The 19,925-nt window shown below is 38.0% G+C and overlaps 1 long non-coding RNA gene across 1 annotated transcript in view; it reads left to right on the top strand.

The window, feature by feature from the left end:
• The window catches only part of LOC138700211 (uncharacterized), a 48,987-nt gene extending 29,730 nt beyond the window's left edge, over window positions 1-19,257 (top strand). Inside the window, exon 2 of the long non-coding RNA XR_011332300.1 lies at window positions 1,320-19,257. This is a non-coding gene — a long non-coding RNA (uncharacterized lncRNA). The remainder of the gene's footprint in view (window positions 1-1,319) is intronic.
• The last annotated feature ends 668 nt before the right edge of the window (window positions 19,258-19,925 follow it).

A 19,925-nucleotide genomic window follows, 5' to 3' on the forward strand; every position in this document is an offset into this window, starting at 1 on the left:
TCAGTTGGTTGATCTCTCCAACTGAGTTGATTTTGCCCTCTTAATGACCTGTATCAGGCCAAGTCCCCAACTGACATCACGTTCCAACCATCATTTCCACGACCATCCCCCTCTCCTCGAGCATACAAGTAGGAGGTGAAAGTGGATTGATGCATGCGCACCAAAATAGTTAAAGTTTGATACACTGGAAACCGTTTTATAAAGATACATATAGAGGAAAGATAGCTGAATTTTCATTCCGTCGGATTACAATATTAAAGAGCCAAACATAACGTGACAGGCCCCATTTTGCATAAACCACTCTGGATAGCCGATACCATGAAGTTCTGGTATCATTTCATCACCCAACATCCTGAGATAATGTACTCCAGTGACTGTTGAGTCAGAGAAGAATGGAGCAACAAACTTATCATCCCATAAACCACACCATACCATCAGTTTTTGAGAGCCTTGCCTTTTACTGTCGATGTAACAGTTTGGGTTCACTTGTGATCAATACCTCAAATTTTGTTTGTTCAACTCCCCACATAAAGTAATTCCCGGAGAGATGCCCCACCTTCCTTTTCTCCTTATTTCAACACTGCCAACGACAGGACCTTAGGACCTTAGTTTAGTTTGTTTCTGACCCTCGAAGGACAAGCAGTGCATTCTTTGTGACTGTCGCTTTGTGTCTGAAAAGTGAACAGAAAAGGTAAGTGCTGCTCTTCGCATCCTTTGTTATAATATTTAACACATTTCAATGTTCATAATTTCGATAATAGGTATTTATATGTCACTTAAGCTAATATATTTAGGAAGTACATGCATTGTACTACACCCTAAAAAAAACCAAAGTAATTCTCCATTGCAGTTACCCTTAAATACGTAAAGCGTAATGGTCCTGCTAAAGGGAGATATGCCCCAGCTGTTTGTGGGACAGACGCCCCATGTATTTAATAGTGATATTACCGGACACAAGTAATTATTATTATTATTATTATTATTGTACTTCAATTATAATTTTGTAATTTTATTGTGCTATTATAAAACCTTATATTTTTATGTTGCCCTTTATGTTAGAGGGCCATCAAAATTTAATGCTACAGTTCACACATTTTCAAAAGGTGTGCAAAGTTGAATTCCATGAACATTTTTAACAAATGTTCAAAGTTTGTTGCGGGATAAACACTTTCATGGGGTGTCCAAAGTTGAAGGCTTTTAAAATTTTAAGGGGTATCTAAAATTGTGCTTGAGGGCCACAATCCACGAAAAAACGTTAGTCAATACATTCTCAGGGATTGCTTGAATTCCACTGACACATTTTTAAATTTATTTTTCAGAAAATGCCAAGAAAGTATATTAGGAAACAGGGAAGTAAACGAGGTCAATGGACAGAGGAGAGTCTGAAGGAAGCTATTGCTAAAATTAATCAAGGGGAAATGGGAATTAACAAAGCATCCCGAAATTATGGAATTCCTTCAAGAACAATTCGCCGACGAAAATCTAATGGAATCATTAAGAAACTACCAATGGTACCACAAGGAACTTTGAAAATCGAAAATGAAAAGAGGTTAGTGAAACATATTCAGGCGCTTAGAGTCCGCAGGATTTGCTCCAGACCATCGAACAGTAAGATGTTTGGCATTTCAGTTCGCGGAGAAGTTAGGACTACAACATACGTTTAACAAAGAAGAACAAATGGCTGGATATGACTGGTTGCAATCTTTCCTGGAGCGAAACCCAGAGTTATCTGTCAGGCAGTCAGAAGGGTTATCTCTCTGCAGAGGTCAAGGTATGTCAAGAGAAGAAGTCAAGCAATATTTTGACTTACTGGATGCAACTCTGCGTGAAAACAATTTGTCTGATAAACCACAGAACATCTACAATATGGACGAGAGTGGCATCCAGCTAAATAATGTGGCAGGAAAAGTGCTTGCTACAAAGGGAACCAAAGATGTTCACGTACTAACTTCCAGTGAGAAAGGTGAAAGTGTCACGGTGATAGCATGTTGTAATGCAGAGGGAACATTTCCACCAGCGATAATAATGAAAGGTGTGAGGGGAAAACCGGAGTTTTCCGATGGCTTTCCAGCAGGAACAAAGGTTTATATGAATCCGAAGTCTTCTTATATTTCATCCGAATTATTTATGAAGTGGTTGAAGGAACATTTTGTTCCAAGAAAGAATCCTGGCAAAACTCTGTTAATTTTGGATGGACATGCAGCATACTTGAATAACATAGAAATGCTAGAATATGCTGAGGAGAACGAAATCATAATCCTCTGTCTCCCAAGTCATACTACTCAGGCGCTTCAACCTCTTGATCGGTCATTTTTTTAAGCCTCTCAAAGATTATTTCAAGAGAGAAGCACAGCAATGGATGGTTCACAACAAAGAGCGGAAATTAACCTGCCTGCAAGCCGGACTACTAATTGGAAAAGCGTGGGCAAACGCTGCGTCGGTAGCAATAGGTATGGCTGGATTTAGGGCTACTGGCGTGTATCCTTTCAACCCAGAAGCAGTTCCTCAGCATTTCTTCAATATTTATGATGCTTCCGTCAACAATAAAGACGTAAGAATTCCTCTGTGTGCCTCTCCACAAAATCTCGGAGAAAAGGAAGCTTTACCATCAACAAGCTCTAACAACAAAGGAACAATAACTTGCAATTCCGCCTCAAATGCCACAAGTTCAGTGACTCCTTCGAAACATCTCCACGAGATTAGTCCTGTGCCAGTAATTCCCATTGCAGTGAACAAAAGAAAGAAATCGGCAGAACTAGTTACAGGTAGAAACACCGTCTCTGAAAACCGTCCAGTTCCAGGAAACTCTGTGTCAAATTCTTCTACATCTGGTAGGTGCAGAAGACTTTGTTTCGAAGAAAACGTCAGTGAAGTGTCAGCATGTGAAATAAATGTAGACAGTAACCATTGTGTCGAGTGTCTCGAAAATTATTATCAAACAAAGGAAATGGTGGATTGGATTCTGTGTGTTTCCTGCAAGAAGTGGCTCCATGAAAGTTGCACGATGTATGGGCCTAAGTGCAATATGTGTGGCCGTACTCAGAAAAGAGCCCAGAAACTGAACTTGTTACGAAAAGTAAATAAGCAACATTATTAACAGTGTTATTTTTAAAAAATTCTTTTAATTTAGCAATTACAACACCGGGGCATCTCTCCCCTATATGCATGTATGTTACAGCAATTTTGTATCCCATTCATTTTTATTTTGTCAATTACTCTGTAATAATAATTGGTTCTTTCACGTTTTCCTTAAAACATTAATGTGTTTCACGTGTTATAAGATGTGAATAAATTATCTGCTTTTGTTTGTTTAATTTCTGAACGATGAAATCCTTAAGTGGGGCAACTCTCCCAGAATGACCTTACGTAAAAATTTGCCTCGTCTGAGAACATCACTGTTTCCAGAAAAGATGAATTCACTGTTATTTGGCACAGGAACCATTCACACATCTCAATCCTTCAGTCAGGATCGTCCTCCATTAGATGATTTATGATCTGCAACTTTTAAGGATGGAATTTGGAAGCTTTTAAAATTTTATGCACCATGCTCCAGGGAATACCGATTTCCAAGCTCATGCATTGCATTGATTTCTTTGGACTCGCGTGAAACTTTGCAAGTACCGCAGTCCTGATATCTTCATCTGCCGATGGTCTTCTGGAATGCCGTTTATCATTTATCGATCCTGTTTCACGAAATTTCTTCAGTAATTTTGCAACTGCACTTTGCGTTACAGACTTCTCTGGATGCTTCCTGTTAAACTTGGTCTGCACATCTCTCTGTGATCACCTCTCTCGTCCACAAAGAAGAATGATCTCCTCTCGGTGCTCTTTCTACAGTGACATTATGAACCTATGAGCAAACAGAAAAAAAAAAAATCATTCTCCTATGATTCCAGACTTTATGGATGCCCTGTACTTTGGAAAAACTACCTCCAACATCTGTAAATAAAATTAGTAAAATAATTAATTCTGTTAAGATTATGGTGTTCTGTTCATTACCAGTAAGATAAATCTAAAGTATCATTTCATTCTTACTAACCATACATAAGATATTTTGTCATACTGACCTGCAGTCATTTCTTATTTTCTTTTCGGCTCTAATCTTCCCAGCATGATTTGTATATGATAATCCTTTCACAATAACATTTCTGATAATGTTCGTTTTATGAGTATGATCTTTTCTCTTGGGATTTGGCAACATTGTAAAGAAGACAATATTATTATTAAACACACTGCATTCAACACTCTTCTTTCATGTGACGAAGCAAGGCATATGATTACAGCAAAGAGGAAAAGTCTGACTTAGTTCTTTCTTTCACCATTTGATGCGCATGACATTTGTTATTAGATTGGTTGCATAACCCAAGAAATGCATATCTTGTCTTAGTTCCTTTTAGCTCCAACTGATTCGTATGTTACTTTACTGTCTTTCTATTATTTTCAATAATCACAAACGAAATCCAGCTTTGTGTCGGAACTAGCACTATGGACCAAGATTCACATAATATGCACTGAATCCATTCTTTCCCTTGGCATCGTCAGAGAATTTTTCCAGCACAGAAAATGCAGATGGCATCATCTTCAGGTTCATTGATATCTACGTATCTTGAGTCATAAACATTGACTTGCTCAAATCAGGCCAAGTTTCCATCTTTTGATATTGTAAACAACTGTCTCTTTCTTGAAAATATGCTTGGAATGTTGTTAGTGCGTTTTGAACTTGACTTCCCTTTGTTTCTCAGGCTTCAACTTGATCCTTGTAAGGTGATGAGGTTGCAACACAAGCTATGCCTCTCCTTCTTCCTCTCTGGCTGGTCGACAGTCTGTTTATCACGGGAACTGGAGAAATATTTGTAGGGGAAATCACAGCATTTTCAGTAGAAGTTCCAGGTTTTCGTGTCTGGTTCTGTCTGAAACTTGGAGTAGCTGACTCCGGGATCTCCTCAACATTGTTGACTGGAATTTCTGTTATTTCAAATTCTCAATCTCTAAAGACGTTCAGATTCAAGGGGTAAATCCCAGTGACTCTGAAGCCACTCATGGCGTTTTCCCCAGAGAAACTTTGAGATAAGTCCTAACAAGGAGTTCGGCAACATCAAATTGACTTACAGGTCTCCCTTGACTTATTAGAAATATGCGAACTTCTTCACTGTAATGTCTTTTCAGTGGACCGATAAACGATCTATCCAATGGTTGCAGATTGTGAGTGGAGTGTGGAAGAAGACAGATTAGAGTCGTATTGTTTCCCCGAGCATAGTTGATGAATTGAAGATTTCATGTGTATGAATAATGCCCATTGAATATGAGCAGACGAGATCTTTTCATATTGGTTTGATTAAGAAATAATACTTTAGTTTTGTTTCCGTCTTGACATATTTTAATGTTAACCCAGAAGTATGTTTGTTAACACATTTTAATATTTTACTTGTGAACGTTTTCGCCCATTTTGGGCATCTTCAGACCATAAAGATATCTGTACATAATTGCATAATACATATTGAAATTCTAAAAAAAAAAAATTAATGGAAGTTTATAAATACACTAGAAACATTTTCTAAAAAGGTACACTAAAAATACAGCAACAAAAGGTAGTTGTATGATAAATATGCATATTTAATGTCATATTATAATCATTCATGACAGCTAGAGATCGCGAACGAGTTATTATATTGTATCAATAAACTGTATAATGACTCAAAGGTGAATAATTGTTTAACAATAAGTCATATGAAAATATTACATATCAAAATTCAAAATCATCAAAAAAGGTCAGAAAGGTGTAAGGGGTCCTAGTTGACTGTTATATTGAAGTTGGTGTAAATAGAAGGATGTGGATTGAAGACAAAAGGTTTGGAATTACAAAATGAATGTTAAATGTAGTTTATATAAACTTAAGTGACACTGTGATAATCTATTAAACAAATATGTTGTAAATATGCACTATTGTGAAGGTTGCAATATTAAATAAAGTCAAATTGTTACAAGTATGTATCATTATGATGGATAATATCAAGTTGTTATTGTCAATCTCATATTGCCGTAGAAGTTCGTTGTGTATCGAAGATTAATAGATTAATAGTATATGACAAAATATCATTATGTTGTGGTCGTAAATAACTTCATAAAAGTTGAGAAGTATATTAAACTCACATGTTAAAATCAATTAAAAGTCGAGGATTAATTATGATTAACATAGTATCAATGTAAGTTGTTGAACATTTACTAATGATGAAGTTGACGTGAAAAAAGTGCATCATATATTGAATCGATGTATGGTGAAGTCAAGATTGTGAATGTTGTCATGTAGAATCTTCAATAATGTTGATTATAGACTAACGAACAGCGTAATATGTAGAAGTAGTAGGGAAATGTTCTGTGAAGGAGAAAAACTATTATGAAATTTTAGAAAAGATTGAAGTTTGAAAAATTTCGAATGTAATGCATACTTACGACAGCGGTTGAAGGTGTATGGAACAGATGTGTTGTGGCGTAAAGACAACGGCAGACTAAATGAGCGGGAAGGGTCAGTTGTATGATGTTGTGTTACTACGCATTGGAACTACTTTGCATGTATTGATATGAAATAATGGATTGGTAGAATGTATTAAATTTTCGTTGAGGATCTGTTTGTCTTTCTGTAGAAATTTGTTTATATAAAATTCTTCAGCAGTATTAACGGAGAGATTATTGACATTTGGTTTTATAATTAACAAAGTATCATTGATATTGCCTAGTTCATGACCCGTTTCTATTAAGTGTTTGGCATAACTGGATTTTTTATGATTATACTTGAAATCAGTGATATGTTCCTATATCTAATTTTGAAGTTCCGTTTTGTTTGTCCAATGTATGTTAAATTACAGAATTTACATTTTAAGCCATATATGCCATTATTGAATAATTTATCTTTACTATCAAATTTATTGCAATTAACTTCATTACAGAACCCATTTCCTGAATAATTAACGTGATCTGTTCTGCTGTGACTGAGTCAATGTCCTTCAGTCCATCTTCCAATCTCTGTATATACACGTCCTTATGTTTTCCTATATATTGGTACCGATCTCCCCTGCTCCTCTTTATTCATTCCATCCACAGTTAGCCTAGTCTCGTCCTTTATTTCTAGTTGCACACAAACAAGGAAATGGTGCAACACCGACCTTTCTCCTATCCAGAAGTCCTTAATTAAAGGTATTATGTCTGTGCTGCATATAATAAAATCTACAGCACTCCCCCCATTGGCATGAACAAATGTTAATTCTCCCTTTGATCTCTCCCATATTTTCCATTTAAAATCTCAAAGCTAAATGTGTCACAAAATGCAAGTAGCTCCCTGCCTTCTGCATTAACCACCTTATCTTTACTGCATCTGTTCGCTTTTCTCACTTCCTTTTCACTGTCCACCCAATCTTCGAAAGAAATATTTTCTATTCCAATCCTCGAATTGTAATCCCCAATTAACAATAATGACGCGTCGGGATAGCTTACACGCAGATCTACCACTCTCTCCGTCAGGTCTTCGTAGAAGGACGGGTTGCAATACTTAGATGATGATGGCTGTTTGTATAAGCCAATAATTATCATTAGCATAGCGCCACTTCTTATACTAGCACATATCACACATTCTAAATTAATATCAATTTCTCTAACCTCCATCCAGTCATGCGTTTTATAGAATATACTAACACCTCCCAGCCAACACCCTCTCTTCCCCCTGTATCTACTGCATGTATTGAAACTACAATGGTTCGTGAACTATATCTTATCATTAGCACTCATCCATGTTTCAGTCGTACACAAAATGTCAAATTCGTCCATAAAGTCATAAAAGTTCTTGTTGTCTACTTTACTTTTCAACCCTTCAATATTCCGCACTCGACCATGAGGAGAGTTTGACATGGCTATTGACCACCATTCACTGACACTCATTTCACTTTTCTCGTCTCCACCACCTGTTGAGATCTCCTTCTATTCGGTACTTCCATCCCCACTGTCTTCTGTCCTCTGTCCCTCGCAGTGTTACGTGACGAACCCACATTCTCCACGCTGCTGGCCCTAGGACCTCCTGGGGCTACTCTACTGGCGTCTTCAGGCCCATCCTTCCCCGGTGTCTTGATCCTTTATCAGAAGACACCATGGCACATACCTCGCTCTCAGGAATCTTTGCCTCGACACCAGACACTTCCTCCTTTTCCTGTGAATGGTTGTCCATGTCCTCCAGCTCTCCCCTGTGCCACACTTGGCCGTTGATGATTAATTTGTCGTACTGCAGCACAGCATGACATCCCTGTCGTCTCGCCTCAAACATATGTTGTTTAAGGTACTCTCTCTCATGATGAACTCTCTCACTGAAATCCTCGGAGATAACGATTCCAGTTCCTTTCAAGTATTTACTGTCCCGAAGGATGCAGCACTTCAAGCACATAGTATCAAACTTAAAATTCTTCTTCTTCTATGCAGTTTTGAAATATATGCTTATATTATAAATTGTATGAATATAAAACCGGTAAGTGTCATATCTGTCCCAGTATGCGGTAAGGAGTTATATGTTCTATAACAGCCTCGTCATCTTGGATTTAAACACGCAAGTCAACTACATTCATAATATAGCATATGGCATTAAACTGGACCGAAACATAGCTACATGTTTCTATTTATGGATCAAATATATTTCATATTTGTATTAATTCAGACAGGAATGTTAAAAATAGCTTCTGCTTACCTGAAAGAATTTTTAAATGGGTTCATTATTAAACAGTGTTATGCGACCTTCTTTCATACTGCACTAACAGTATTGACAGTGCAGTATGTGGTTGCTGTGCGTTAATATTTCATGCTTATTGCTATAAGATGGCACCATGCACTTGGTTATAACTAAGATATTCCATACTACCCAACAGTTTTATATTTGCTGCTTTTCTAAATGATATCGTCCCTCCTCTGGCAAACTAGCTAAAGTAACAAATTAGCGACCCTGTACTTAAGGTCTATATTGTACTATTTAATAGCATGGTCGCTTATTTGTCACTTTCGCTACTTTGCCAGAGGAGGGACGATATGTGAAATGTAACATTATTATTGTTTTATTTACATTTAATTCACATCTGTTTTCAGTATAGGAGTAAGATAATTAAATATATTAAACGTTTTAAACCACAGTATTTTCTTTGCTTTAATACATTTCGTGTTGTTTATATCTTACCTATTACAGTTTCTAAACAAACTGGAAAATATGTCTTCATTCAGTGACAGTGTCCCCACCCCAACAGGTGGGGTAAGTTATGTAGGACCCTACTTTCATTTCGTGATATGTGTGATTGATTTTCTTCATGTTAATATCACTAGCCATTTTGTGCTTCCTTAAACCTTGCACCCCTTTTGGTTTCCCTCTTTATCAGTCCCTCACAACGGCCCTGCCCTAAGTATTTTCATATAATATTGATGTTGCACATTCTCAGCAACTTGTCAACAGAAACAACAATATAGTATTGTTTGCATTATCTTCTTCGATTCTTTGTACTTCTATATCCATTTACGAGTTTTCATTCTTCCTCATGTTTCAGAATCTCTCTTTTGCTTTTTGATAGTCTGGCCAAAAATTCTTTCTTATGCCTGCTCTTTTTCTCAGCTTCTTTGATGTTTAATTTGTGCTCATTATATATTCCGCTTTTTTTTTATTTCTCACAATGTTTTCGCATCTTTTCAGCTGGTGTAAATTTGTAGAACTGTTATAATGGCAAATTCTGCATGTAATCAAATGACAACCAGAGTATGATTTCTTGTTTGATTCTCAATGTGTATTTCGTCTTCTCAGATCGGAAAGCAACAGTTTTTTTAAGGTGCAGTTTCTTTTCCAATTCAAACTTATCTCTCTCCCTGTGTGTTTCTGTTGATCTTAGCTTTTTTTTCCATAGAATCAAGGAAAAAAAATATCTGTTCTTGGCTAACCAAAACTAATATTAAACGTCTTAAATACTGTTCATTGTGGTTTATAAGGCATGTTTATGTGATATTATTGTTTTGTAAAAATCTCATGCATGATAGAAATGTTTAAATCTTCTAAGGGATATTTTCTATTTGGATTGTCCTGTAAAGAATAATACGACTTTCTCGTTTGAAATAAGTTGATAATGTGTACTTTTTTGGTTATTTCGTCTGGTCATTACCAGTCTTAATTGGAGCCTATTGAGTCTTATGTTTTGTAAGCCCATGAATGTTTATGTATGAGAGTCTTTTGACTAATTCTAACCGCTAAGTTTGTGTAAATAAATAAATAATATTGATGCATCAAAATCCACACCAAGATACATATTTTACCAAAGCCTCGCACTTTGTCTTTCCACAAGTGACTTCATTTTTAATTGAAGAATCTGGAAACAATTGCAGCAAGATTTTTTCGGTGCATTCTATGCTGGCATAACTTGGATGTGTTTCACAGTATGATAGGCCATTGTAAGCTCTGCTGCACTGATCTGAAATGCATGTAAATTAGACACATTAGCATCCACTCATTTATGTTCTGTAAACCTATCTGAATTGAAAGATTATGAACCATGAGTATTACAACTTACTCTTTCTGACTCTTGAGACTTTTTCTTGAATAAATTCTTCATTAATGTGGCTTCTAGTGATGATTTCTGCCTTTCCTCATGCAATATACTATTGAAGTGCTGTCTGACATCTGTAATTCCACCATGAGGAATGGTGGAGGCATCCTCTGCTTTTCCTACACAAATTACACATTTTGCTTTGTATTGGTTATTGGTTACTGGGCGCAATTCGGGAAAATTCTTTTTTCCAGATGGCCTGATATTGCTGTAACCTCCTCTTTTTCTTTACATGTTCGCTATTTTCACTTTCTTTATTGTTATTTGTTTCCTTGTTCAAGAAATTATCCATAATACACACACAGTGTTCATAAACTTCGCTCTTAGTAAACAGACGCTCAGTACCTATACTTAGTACAAAGCACTTGCACGTTACTTCATGCTACTCAATCCACAAGCTAAATGGACTACAGTCATACTTCCACGGCTCCATGAATACCTATCTCAGCGTCACCACTATGGATATGACATAGGTATCAATGCAGCACTGCTTGCCTTCAACAAATGACAGCATAGGATATAAAAACAGAATATTTATAAGAGATAAATGCGCACAAGTTGTGCATAAGATCTGGCGTGCTCACTCTGTAAGCACTTTCACATATCACTCGTAGCAAAATCACAAATCACTCGTAGCAAAATCACAAAAACACAAAAATATATATATACAAAATATTCCTAGGCACAGATTTCCACAAGGGATTTTGCCCGTTTTTTACACGTGATGTGGTAACGGTCACAGGGTTGATCGCAGAGTTCACATGCACAGTTTCCATCGGGATCATGACATACACAGTTTCCGTCGGGATCATGGAAGCACTTTAGTTTACATATTTTGATAACCATGCACTGCTAGCAAGTTCACCAGGTGTCTGAGTTCTTGGTTTGTTTCTGTCCAGGATCTGTTCACATTGCCTCCGTCGTGTAGAAATTCGGCCAGATTTCCTTTCTCTTCCTCTCTCTTTCCTGTAGCAGTTTCTTCCAGTTGTCTGTGGATGGCAGCATTAGCTTCAGGTGCAGGTCTTCGATGAAGAAGGTCTCTTTGGCGAGTTCATAGACGAGTCTCGATCTTAGGTGTTTTGATACCCCCAGGACTTCTTTCAGAAAGCGCGATTTAACTGCTTCCAGTGTCCTTAGGTCCTTTACACTTAGCTTGTCCCATATAATCTCTATTCCATATGTGGCGATGGGGATTATTTTGGCGTCAAACAACGACAAGGCGGTTTCTAACAATAGTCTTGTTAGTGCCTTGATATCAAACATGGCTTTTGTAGCAGCTGTTGCGCTAGATTTCACATGTATTCTGAATGACCTGGCTGTGGTCTGCAATGTCATTCCCAGGTATTTGAAATCGTTGACTCTCTTGAGGGGTTCCGTTCCTAGGTATATTCTGTCTGCTGCTTCTCTGCCTCCATTGTGGAATGTCATCATTACAGTTTTCTCTGCGTTTATTTCCAGTTTGTTTTCTCTTGCCCATTTGGTTGGTAGCTTTTTGCAGTTCGTGCTTGGAGTGAGACCCAATAACCATATCATCAGCATACAGTATATGTATACCTTCACGTTCTCAGTTACTTGTCTTATCTTATTAACAACGTCGTATGTAGCAATGTTGAACAAAGGGGACTTAAGGGATCACCCTGCAGTACACCGTTGGTTTGTGTTATTGTCTTGGAGGTAGTGACACTGTCTGCGATTTGAAACAGAATATTTGACATATGGTTTATGACGTCCACCATTCACTGAACAAAAACAGAAAGAAAAAAAAACATATTTTTCTGGTTAAAACCGTACATCTGGCAACCCTAATCTGTGACCATCTGTGTTGTATCATATGCATCATAATCAAGCCACGCAAGTGTAAATTCTGGTCAACCTTGTTTCGTATCAAGTTAAAATCATCAAGTATTTTCCCTCTATCATGCTCTTTTACTTTCTCTGTCTATGTGCTGCTCTCTTTGTCTTTATTAGTTTGATTATGTCTGGCGGTAGTTGCCTGCGTGTGTCCGTGGTGCGTTTTCTTGTCGGAATGGATATATTCATTGCAGCTTCAAGCACCTATATGAACGTTTTGTCGGCGTGGTCTGTGTCTTCTGGTTTTGATATGTCGATGTCAGGTAGTGTCAGTGTAATGTGTGTCTTGAATTGATTCCAGTCTGCGTGGCGAAAATCTCTCGTAAGTATGGTATCCTTGTCTGGAATTGGGCGGTAGGTGGTGGAAGCCAGTTTGAAGATGATTGGTGAATGGTCTGTGTTGAGTGGGGCAAGAACTTTGATATCTGTTATACGGTGTTGTAGGCAGTGGGAAGTGAATATTTTGTCAGGTGTGGTGAAGTTTTGATTGAGATAGGGTATTCTTGTGGGGGCTGGTACCTAGTGGTATTTGGATGTAGGATAGGGTTGGAAGTAGGGTGGCTAATTGTGTGCCCTTGGGGTTTCTGCAGTTGTCATGGAGGAGTTCATGATGAGCATTGATTCTGTCGCTATAACTATATTTGGGAGAGTGTTCAGATATTGCAGTAGGGGTATGGGGAGGCGGCTTGTTGGGGGGGAGTACAGTGAAGCCACATGCACATGGGTATTTCCGTCATCTATTTGGATTATGACGCATTCATTGTCGTCGAGGTACTGTGGTAGTGTGATTTGTCTCACGTGTAAGTCTTGTTTGGTCATTAACATGGCTCCTCCTCGTGGTATGCAGGTGGGTGGTCGAGCGTATCTGTAGATTGTATAACCTTTTATGTTGAATTTGTCCGTTGGTTTCAGGCAAGTTTCGTTTAAACTTATAACGTCTGGTTGCGTTTCTTGTATTAAGTCATAGAATTCTGTGCGGTTGTTATACAGGTGCCTGATATTGCAGTGTATAATAGTCATGTCGTGTCTTAGTCGGATAGACCCCATTTTGAATATTTAGGTTAGGGAGGGAGGAGGGTGTTGTGAGGGATCGTCAGGGTGGGATGGGGGACATTGGATAGTATTGAAGCCCTCCGCTAAGGCTGTGTTTATAGTGGTCCCAATTACAGTTTGCATTTTTTGTAGTATGGGTGTTATAATTATGTCAATGTTGTTGCCATAGGGCGTAACATTGACTTTTCTGTTGATCGTTTTCTTGGCTGTGGCGTTTATTGTTGCTGTCGTGGCGTCCAATCGTGATGGGGGTGTTGTGTTGATTGTGGTGGCGGTGATGAAAGAGGTGATACTGTTGATGGCCTGGCTTATCTTCTCTTCCACATATTTTTCCAATCTGTCAATATGGGCCGCTATTCTTTTGTCAATGTAGTCCTGGATTTGTTGGAGTGAAGGAGTAGTTTGGTTTGAATGGTGGAGGGAGCTATTTTCGCGTATGATGTAGTGTTACTGGTTGTGGGAGAAGTTTGATGCGGTGTGGGTTGTTGGTTAGTGTGAGCTGGGAAGTTGTCATTTGTTAGTTCTGGTGGTGGAGGAGGAGGCATTTTGCTGAGTTTAGTTGGGGAGAGTGGGGCTTGTCTTTTAATGAGTGGGTGGTATGTTGGTTCATCGGGGAGGTCAACATCTTGGGGGTACAGAGGGCAGTGCATCTGTCCTTGTAGTGTCCATCAGTCTTGCATGTTGCGCAGCGATGAGGCCATTGTGTGTGGGAGCAGTTGTTGCCAACTGGTGACAGTTTTGGCAGGGAAGATGTCTGGCCGAAAGTTTGGGAGGTTTGCAATGGTATGTCCGGCCCCAGAGCTGCAGTCCTGTGTCCAACAGAGAGGCGATGGTTGTCTCATCAGTAGAAAAGATACGGACTAGGGGTGTGGGGCCATTGTTATTTACGATGCGAGTGATGCGGGTATGGCTGATGCCTTTCTCTCTCATGGCCTGTGATATTGCCATTGTTTCAATTTCTGGAGCCAGGCCACCAGCTACAACGTTTGTTTCTCTGGATATTTGAAAGTTCTGGGACACCGAGGTTGTTGTAGGGTTATAAGTACGGATATTAAAATCTGCATTAGAGCTGAAGGTGCTGGGGGGAACATTTGAGAAGAAAGTCTCCATGTGGGAGTGGGAGATGAAAGTGAGAGTGGTACTGTTGTATTTGGCTGACCATGTTTGTCTGGGTGGAGTGATGTTGAGATTGTATAGATTTGTTGTAAATGTAAGTGGGGTTGTTGTTGTGGACGGCTTGATTCTGTATGCGGATGACGTTTGGGTGAGATGGCTGGAGTTCCGGGGGGCTGCTGAAGGTTGCTAGTGAGTGCTGCTTGGTTGGAGGCTGTAGGTTTAGAATTTGGTTCAACTTGCTTGAGTTTCAGTGGGAAGCTAGCAGAAAGGTCGTTAATATGGAACCACAGGTTGCAGCCGTTGGGTTGTGGTGTGTGTTGTGGAGCTGGGAGGACAATTTCTTTGGTAACTGATTGGGGAGTGTATGGTCTATTTGGAGGGAGTGAGGTCCAGGGAGCTGGATTCTTGGCTTGGGTCAGGAGTAAGTATTTGTCTGGTTAGGTGGTCCTAGGGCGGTTGGAGGGATGTGCAGCGTGAATTTCTGGAGGTGGGTGGGGGTGTGAAAGTTGATTATATACAGGTGATTCAGTTGCTTGTGCCATCAGACTGGGATGCTTATTTCTGCCAGTACTCTTTTTAATTGTGTGGTGCTAGGGATGTGTATAATTAGAATTGAGTCGGTTTCACTTTCAGTATATGCATCAGGTGGGGCTAGTTTGGAGGCCAAACCATGTGTGAGGGGTTTTCGTCGTGGATCTCTTTGTGAGGCTTGTCTATCCAGGGATTGTGGATGTTTGCGGGAGGAGCGAGGTGGATCTGTGGTTGGTTTGTCTGGAGATATGTCCTGATTCATGTTGCATGGCGGTGGGGATGTCGGGGTGGAGAAGATTGCAGAAAAGTTTATAATACTGTTACCACTATGTTCACTGCCACTGTCACTGCACTCACTCACCTGGCCGGCGTTCTTCTAATATGGCTAATATGTATAGTGTCCAAGTGATTACTCTTATCTTATCTAGTATTGTTAATTAGCATTGTCTAATATATAACATTAAATAACACGCCTAATAATAATAATAATAATAATAATAATAATAATAATAATAATAGTAATAATAATTATAATAATAATAATAATAATAATAATAATAATAATAATAATAATAAAATATGATTATACTGATGCTGTAATGTTGTCTATTACTTAGAGCACTATATTCACAGTCCACTCGAGATGGTTAGGGAGGTATGTAAAAGTAGTTCTTATTGATTAGTCACTGCTCGCTTCGTCACACAACATTGCTCTTTCTACTATACCCTGCTCTGATGTTCGTCTGTGTTAATCACAACACGATACTTTATCATTCGCTCGTAACTAGGTAGAATGTCTAATGGAGTACAAACGTACGGTTTTTCACCCGCAGCACCGATGAGGTGTCTTTGTGCTGCGTATATATGTTAGGCTTCTTCTCAGGTTTTCACCAGCAAGCACAAAAAAAAAACCATGAGAAATAATCACATGACAGATCAAATACTATGGTATTACAAATACATTATTTGAGCAAAAATTATCAATGCGCTATAGCACTGTAGCACATAAGGATGGGCCGTCCCTGGTAGAAATTAACAAACTGCAATGTTGCTTTCTTATGTAATTTTATATTTCGGTTATTCTGCAGCATTGTGTAAGTTTGAAAGGATAATGACAATAAAAATCACAAATATTTTTGCTTAAAACATATCTGCAGACATATGACTTGAGGCTTTCCCGGCATTTGATATAGAATAACTCTTCTCGGGTTCTCAGCCAGGTGAGTTGGAGATTAGCTTCCAAGCTTCATCCCTGAAGAAGATGGCAGAGCTAGCCATCGAAAGCTTGGAAGCTAATCTCCAACTCACCTGGCTGAGAACCCGAGAAGAGTTATTCTATATCTGCAGACATCACAAATAATACTACTTGGAATCTGTTTCCTAACACGATTTTTTGGCATATCGTCGCTGCACCTCCAAAACGTGCTATGTGTTTTAAAACAGACTTTGTAGGAGAAAGGAAAAGCATTGTCACTTTTAATTCTCTTTATTTTCAAAGCTACTCATTTGTATTGTAATGATTGAAATTATACTGAAAGTAGCTTTGAAAATCAACGGAATTAAAAGTGACAATGCTTTTTTCTTTCTCCTACAAAATCTTTTTACAAAAACATAGCGCATTTTGAAGATGCAGCGACGATATGCTCTTCACCATTCACTTCAGCATTTATTCTTGTGTCTTCCTTCTTTTCTTTCCTTTTCTTCGACCATTGCATATTGAGGTCAGTTCATTTTCGTGTGTATCCTCTTTTAAAACGTTAAAAATATTAAATCAATAACTACACAGTATGCTCATATTGTCCATGAAACAAATGAAGACAATGATATCTTCATGATGGTTTTCTAACAAGAACTGGACTACTGTTCTCCAACCAGGAGATCAACTGTGAAAGGAATGTTCTTACTATTGCCTCATCTATTGGAACGAAGTAGATAAATAATATTACCATTATAACATCCGTTTAAAAGCCATGCGCTCTCCTGCATATGTTATTTCCTGTATGAAGAGATTAAAAGACCAGGAGATTAACTGTGGTCTAATTTTGTAACTAGGGTAGTATCAATATGTCTGTATCACTGTTATGGTTTGTGCTGTGAGAGCTAGCCAATAGAGATAAGAGTACCCGCGTGTGTGACCTTATGACATCAACATTCATTCACAACATTACCCCCCTTCGTCTCATCCGGCGGAGACTTTCTCGTGGTTGGAGCACAGTAGTTTGTGACTTGTTCGGCTTTTGCTAAAAAGACGTTGCATTAATGTGCTTTTTACAGAAGTACTAGATCTTTAAACACTCATTTCAATGGGACAGCATATTGTAGAAACTTGTTATGCCAACATATGTCCCTTGAAGTGGACAAGAAACATTGTATTCTTTTCTGAATGTGAATTTTTGGACTTGTCTGGTGTTTGCTATCAACCCTTCAGTTGCTTTGCAGTTTCTTCTGGACCTAAAATTGTGTATGTGACAACATTCAGTTAAACTGACTGAAAAGCAGACGCGGCTCCTTAAGGTTGTAGCAAGTTTGCGCTACACCTAAACAAATTTACAGATATTTTGGTTTAAAATACAAGTTAAATTATTTTGGTCTAACAAGTAAGTACACGATTAGTATGATCAGCTGTAGTAAGTTTCTCATCCAACTATAATCGTTTGTAGGAGCCTCATCATTGACTTTCCAAAGTAAACGACCGTACTTCTTATGGAGACTGGCTTGATCTTGGGTATCTCTTCGGTGCGAGGGGTTGAGAGGGGTGTTGTCCAGCGTGGATTTTAAGTTGTTGATAAACGAACAGGGAGGTAAACGAGCTTTAAAAATGGAAACAGATGGCAGAGCTATTGATGAGTGACAATGAATGAGTTGGAGACAGAACATGCCCACCCTGTGACTGCAATTAGGCGCGAAAACAAGTTTTGTTTTTAGGGTAGAGGGTGAGCTTGTATTTTATTGGTGATTTTGCTTTCTGTTTCATTGCTGTTAATTGAGTCTGGTTGAGAGCACGTGGTGGCGCGAAAGAAGCTGTTTTAATAAATTGTGTTGTTTGTGTTATTCTGCTATATTAAATAGACCCTAGTTAAGATTAATACAATTCAATCTTTAATAGAACATTCATTTTCATCGCGCAGCTTAGAAGAGAAGTGTGAGATTAAACGTCTTGGTAGGTCGACTCCGAACCTTGAAATTTCGCAGTGCGTGAAAACCAAAACCAGGTCGTTTAACAGAAAATTCCATTCTGATGCGTACGAGAAGTTTCAGTGGTTATGTGACTGTGAAATAAGAAAATCTTTGTCCTGTTTTCCTTGTGTTTTGTTCTGAGAAGAGTAGGAAAACACCTTTCAGCCTCTGAAGTCATCATAGGAATTGTTAGTAAAATTTCTAGTAATTTTGTACACTCGCCGAAAGTTGAACATAAATTGTTGTCTCTGAAAAATTCCATTAGAGACACAAAGCCTAAAATCTTTCTGAACTCGTCAGTGCCATAAATAACTGAAAGTCCAGTGTGAATATTCCTTTCATTTATGAATGGATACGCTCTAATGACACTACGAAGAGATTCTTCTGGGAAAACATTGTGGAAATAAATAGGTGAGTTTTTGCAAATTTTTACGTCTGTAGCATGATAGGCCTACTATTTTGTAGTAAGAAAGTAAACGAACAAAATTTTGAAGCACCAGCCGCCACTGCTGAAAAGCCTAAACAATTGCAATGGTGAAGGGTAAGACCAAAATCTTAAGCAAGTCATAAACTTTTTAGTTTCGGGGATAATATTTACAGCAGAGAATAAGAGTCTTGTATGCATGCTGAAAGGAGAGAAGAGACATAAAACACTCTTTAATAAGGGAAATTTTTCAATATGCAGAAGATAATACATTGGGGACATTGAAAAAAATGTTTAAATGAGATGTTATATTGGTTATATTGATTTGTATCACATAGTGTGGAAGAGGTGGACTGATGTGAGACTGTAACAGACCACCTGGTCCAACACATGTTTTGTGTGATGATGGTGATTGTAAGTTAATATAATATTTGATAAATGTGCATTTTATGTATGAATATTTTCATCAGGCATAATACATTAATTGTTTTATATTGACTTCTTTTGTTAAATATTTATTTTTCTAATTAGAATTACACAGATTTAGAATACTGTTGCTTGAGTAGAATGTGTAATTAACCTATTAGTGCTCAGTTTGTTTCGAAGAATTGTAATACACATAATATTAGATTGATACTATTTTTTGTGATGGAAGCTCTTCTAGACTTATGTTCCTGTCATCTCAGGCACAGTCCTTCATTTCAAAGTCAATTGTTGTGGAGTGCAGACGCGAAATTCTGTACATACATGAAACTAAAATGTATTACAGTTGTTAGATCTTACTTTATTATTTCAAATCTCACTAAAATATATTTCAGAATGTTTACTTTAATATTTTAAAACTAGTTTATGACAATGGTTTTATTGTGGGTATATCTTACAGTGTTGTGAAATCATGTGACAACTTTAGTTGCAAGTGAGCAGTACAGTATGCAAATATATGCGCATTTCGTTCCATATGTCAAATGATAATTTATTCACTGTGAGCCAGATTTTAAATGACGTAAAAATGATCTCTCTAGTACTCAGTGGCAACTAAAGTTACCATGAAATTTTAGCATCTTCTGATGCCTATAGAATTTTTTTAATATTTCTCCCATTACACGAGCAATGCATAGATGTTATGTTTTATTTAATGACGCTCGCAACTGCTGAGGTTATATCGG

This window comes from Periplaneta americana, chromosome 5, assembly GCF_040183065.1.
Source record: "Periplaneta americana isolate PAMFEO1 chromosome 5, P.americana_PAMFEO1_priV1, whole genome shotgun sequence".
Lineage (NCBI taxonomy): Eukaryota > Metazoa > Arthropoda > Insecta > Blattodea > Blattidae > Periplaneta > Periplaneta americana.